This window comes from Pongo pygmaeus, chromosome 23, assembly GCF_028885625.2.
Source record: "Pongo pygmaeus isolate AG05252 chromosome 23, NHGRI_mPonPyg2-v2.0_pri, whole genome shotgun sequence".
NCBI classification, from domain to species: domain Eukaryota; kingdom Metazoa; phylum Chordata; class Mammalia; order Primates; family Hominidae; genus Pongo; species Pongo pygmaeus.
Window position 1 is genome coordinate 38,693,118 of NC_085931.1, and position 5,339 is coordinate 38,698,456.

Genomic DNA, 5,339 nt, shown 5'->3' on the forward strand with positions numbered 1-5,339 from the left:
TGTGTGTCCCGTTCTCTACCATGAATATCTGCTTGTATCCAATTATTCCTCCAGTCAATCTTTCCTGAGTGGTGACTGCAAGCCAGGCACAGGGCTGGGAACTGAGAACAGAAAAGGGACCCAGACAGAGGGAGACAAACACCGTAAGTACATGATGATGGTGTTGTGTACTAAAATCATAAGAACGTCCTCTAAGTCCACTGTGTGCCAGGCACTGGAGAGAGATAGCATGGGTCCTGCAGGCACCTGTGGCTGATGGGTTTTAGAATCACCATCAGAATTACACATGAGAACAAATTAAAATGTAGGTCTTCAGGCCTGAGCCCTCAGAAGTTCTTGATCTGCCAGTCTGGATCAGTAGGTGGGTCCAGCTAGGGTGACCTATCGTCCCAGTTTGCCCCCAATCTAAGGGGTTCTACAGGAGGTGGGGCTTTCAGTGCTAAGACCAGGACAGTCCTGGGCAAAGTGTGGTGGTTGGTGCCCCCGAGACCCAAGAGTCTCTATTTTTAACACACTCCCCAGTTGATTCAGACACAGGGAATCTGCAGGGCCAGGTCAGGACAGAGAGGAAGCCCTGAGTTCTCATCTTCCCTGGGACACAATCTGAAATCCAGATGAGTTTGTGCGGGCAAGGCTGGCTGGCAAAGGATGGGTAATCCAGGCAGAGGGGGCAGCCAGGGCCCCCCGGAGTAAAAGTGCTGGTGAGGTCTAAGACCCCAGATCTGCTCACCTAGATCTGCTTCAGAGCATTCCCAGCACAGCAGACCAGTGTAAGAAGAAGTAAAAATTAAAAAGGATTTGATGAGCCTGAGCGGAGAGGTCGAAGCTTGCCCATACTGCCAGGCCAAATTTCCCTGCAGCCCCCAGCTGGGCACAGCTGAGCTATGGCTTCCGTGAACGGCAGGATATTTGGAATAAAGGCTCAACCTTGGAAAAGTACTAATGAAAATGTCACAGGCACTAAAGTCAAAGCAGATGTGAAGCCAGCTCCATGGGCAGACATAACTGATAAGAAACAGCCCAGGAGAGAACAAAACCTCTTGAGACTAGGTCAAGGGCAGACAAAAAAAAAAAAAAAAAAAAAAAAATGACATCCAGGGGTCCCCCATGGCAACTCGGAGGAACACTGTCGCTCCTGTGGAACAAGCTGACATTTTTGTGCTGCTGTGTTATATATTGACATCCCAACAGGACAGCGTTCAGAGGCCTCCACATCAGCAAATAAATATTACGTCTCCATCTTCAGCTAAGCAGAGCTGTGGTGCATTCCTATTACTTCATGTGGATTAACCATCTGGAAGTTGAATCAAGCCACAGAGTAAAGAATGAGCTCCAATTTTGCATTCACCAAAATAAGCCGTACTAGTCTCAATTTATGGCAGATGGTTATGCAGTCTCAGCGGGCCAAAAAATCTCTCTGCAAAAGAATAAAGTTTATGCCAATTACTGTAATAGGAAACAGCACAACAACTGTGTGGGGTTGACTAAGATCGCAGATATTGCTGTACAGCTCATAAACTGCGGGGGGCCAGGGGAACTGTGGGGACCCAGTTAATTCATTAAGATAACATGAGAGAAATGAGGAGCAGAGTTCGTCATAAAACAGAAATATTTCCCTGCAAAGGATGGGAGGGAATCAAGGTAGAGGGGCTCCTATCGGGGTGGGGCCTGGGTCATGCTGCAGGCAGGGCCAGGGAAATGGTTAATGGTCACAGGGAGGCTGCCTGGTGACCAGTGGGAAAGGTATAGGAAGAGAGCCATTAAACTCTGGGCTTCTCCACTCCATTCATTCAAAACAGGTCTGTTGAGCATGGGCTAGTCTGTGGCAGGCAATGGGCAGGCCTGGAGCCCACCGTGGCCAGTGCCCTGCACTCCTGGGATCTGCCCTTAAGGAGCTCCCAGCTTGGTGGTGCCCAGGAGGGAGGAGGGTCAAGTTGGAAGGTCCAGGGAGGCTTCTTGGAGGACAGGGCCCTGGGGCTGAGGATGAAGGATGAAGAGGAGGGAAAAGGGCTCCGGGCCTACAGGACATACTGCGGGCTTTGGTCTCAGAGAACCTGGAAGAAGGCTATCGTGGCTGCAGCCTGGTGGTGAGGGGCAACAGCTAGGCAAAGATGGAGAGGGTGGCTGGGCCTCTTGGGCCCAGAGAGGTTTGTCTGTGTCCTGAAATCAAAGATGGAATGATATGCTCTCTCTTCCTTTTGGATAGGGATCTTTGGCTACAGGAGCTCTTGACTCTTTGCAGCTGAGAGCAGCTTTTTAAAATTTTTTTACTTTTATTTTGAAACAGTCTCACTGTTGCCCAGGCTGGAGTACAGGGGTGTAATCTTGGCTCATTGCAGCCTCAACCTCCTGGGCTCAAGCTATCCTCCCACCTCAGCCTCCTGAGTAACCGGGACTACAGGTGTGCACCACCACACCTAGCTAATGTTTTATTTTTTTTTGTAGAGATGGGGGTCTTTCTATGTTGCCTAGGCTGGTCTCGAACTCTCAGGCTCAAGTGATCCTCCCGTCTCAGACTCTCACAGGGTTGATATTACAGGCATGGGCCTGGCCTGAGAGCAGCTTCCTGACCTATGTGTGCTCAAGGAGATGGGAGGGCAATAACTCCTCACTCCCCAGGGTGCTGTCAAGATGGAATGAGGCACTATAACACAGAGGAGGGATTCACTCTTTCTGCATCATCCTGCCTGAGGAAAGCGCTGCCGGCAACCTCCTGGCCAGCACCTCCTGGGATAACGGCTTCCATATAACCTGTTCCCCACCCCCACCCTGGGAACTTTCGTGCCCTGCTAGGACTCAAGTGGGAGGGTGTAGGCAGTTGGTCTGGGACACATCAGGTTTCAAAACAAGGTTGCCCGTTTCCTATACAATGTTGGTTCAGCTCTTGTATTTGTTTTTAAATGAATGCTGACATTTGGGGTTCACAATAGGGTGACCAACTGTTCCAGTTCCCCCAGGAATGTACTGGTTTTAGCACCAAAAGTCCAGCCTTCCAGGAAACCCTCTATCCTGGGCAAACCAGAATGGCTGGTCACCTTCGCTGAATAACAGACCAACCAAGAGGCAACCCCAGTGTTGCAGAGATTTCCACACATCACTGTGGCCATGCCTGTCGCACGGCCACATTGTGTGTTGGTATAACGACCTCGAGTTCCACCAGCAGGACACTGAGGCTCAGGGGGACTGCGACCACTTGGGGGCCCGTTGCTTGGTAAGTGGAGGCAGTGGGCTTGGAATGCAGATGTTGGATGCTAAAGCCCCAGCAGCAACGTCAGTCACGACCACCAAGCTGCACATTCTCGAGATAGGTTGACAAGTAATGGAACGAAGCTCTTCCCAATCAACAGCAATCCCACTGTTCCTTGCTTGGCCAGAGGTCTCTTCCCTGTTCCCATGAAGGCCTGAGCAGACAGAGGCCATCTCCTCTTGGTGGCCCGGAGCCAGGCTGGGGCTGGCTGCCTAGTCACCCACAGAGTCCCCCTCCTGCCCACCCCCCCATCCCCAAGGATACTGGGTGCCCTGCGGCACAACCTGCGGGGACAGTGGACCAACGTGAAGAGTGAATCGCAGGGCAAGTGGGAGAAGCCCCTGCCTGAGGCGGGGAGCTCCCCAGCAGGAATGCAGGAGCTGACCTCAATTGCACAAGTGGAAAATCTGAGCCTGTCGGGTTGGAAGAGGCCAGGAGCAATCCTGAAATACAGCCCCCACCCCCACATGGGCTTTCTGGCACGCAGCATGCGGAGGAAGGGGAGTGAGCTCATGGGCCATAAGATGCCAAACTGAAAAAATCTGATCCCCCGTGTTAGAAGGCACCGCTGGACAGTCACATATAGAAAGGGTTCTTGAGGCCTTGTGCCTTACAAAAAGTTTTAGTAAGATTCTCTTGTCAAGTAAAACACTGAAGACAGTTCTGGGGGTAAGGGAGGCGTCTACCCACGATCCCCCCACGCTAACAAAACCACCACAGAGGCTCCCTTCTGGATGCTGGCAGGCCGGGAGACTTCCTGCCTGGCCATGGCAGGAGTGGCAGGGCAGGTATTCTGATTTCTCACCCCGCTGCAGCACAGTTCCTGTCTCTGCATTTCATTATCATTAAACCTTGCCCTCCAAGTACTCTGAGGCGGCTTACAATAGGAGGCATGGATACAGGCGACCTGAAACCCTCGAGCCTCCTAGCACCATTGCAAAAACCAAGGATGCGGGGTGGGAAGGGGGAATGAGGAGTTACAGCAGAAAGCCTTGCCTGAGGAGGGTGTCTCGGTTGGATGTAAAATGCAACATGGGGGTTCCTGACACCAAGACTGAGGGGATGTTCAACACTGTCTAGGAAGAAATGTTTTCTTGGCTGTGGGAAGAATCAGCCACGGAAGTTTACTCCTAAGGGGTGTTTGGGAGCCTAGGGTGTCCATAATAGAATTTTTGTCATTAGGATCGCCCTTTGCTGAACGCCACAAGCATGGGGCTTTGCAGTTCTCAAGGACAAGGCAGCAGGATGAGCACCTCTGGAGCAGCCCTTGGATGACAGCCCTGGCTCCACCACTTTTAGTAGTAAAATCTGGGGCAAAATATATTAATCTGAGCCTCAGCTTCCTCAAGCATAAAAGGATAGTGACAGCACCCACTTCATAGGGTGATTGTGAAGATTAGAGGCCAATTATGTGCTGTATCTGACTTACAGTAGGTGCTAGCTATTAAGTGCTGGTTGGTACTGCTATTATTGTTTGCAATCTGATATGTTAAGAGGAATAACCATGAAAAGAATCTTAAAGCAGGGGTTTGGGAAACTGTGGCCCTTGGGCCAAATCTGGCCTGCTGCCTGTTCGTGTGAAGTTCTGTTGAAACAGCCATGCCCATTTAGGTAATGTCTATGGTTATTTTCCCACTATAAAGGCAGGGTTGAGTAGTTTAGTTGCAACAGAGACCGTATGGCCCACGAAGCCAAAATATTTACTATCCAGCCCTTTACAGAAAGTTTGCCGACCTCTGATTTAAGGGAATGAATGGATTGAGTGATGTCTATGCATGGCTGTTCTGGGCTTGATCCTGAGCCTCCCTCCAGCCTCACTTGGAAGAAGTCTCTCGTCCTACACAGCACCTCCCTTAGAATGACACTGGGAGAGAAGGCTATAGGACACATTGGGTGGGGAGCACTCGCGGCACCTCTTGGTAGGCTGAAAAGTTGTTTCAGGGACTCCCCGGGCCACGGGAAAGTGGAGACAGCGCTGACAACCTGGCATCAGTATTCTGGGCTGCAGAGAGCCAGCATGCAATGGGATGCCCAGAGGCGAAGCTTTTGTTTAGCACATACATTAATAAACACAGGAGGCCACTCCTTCGTT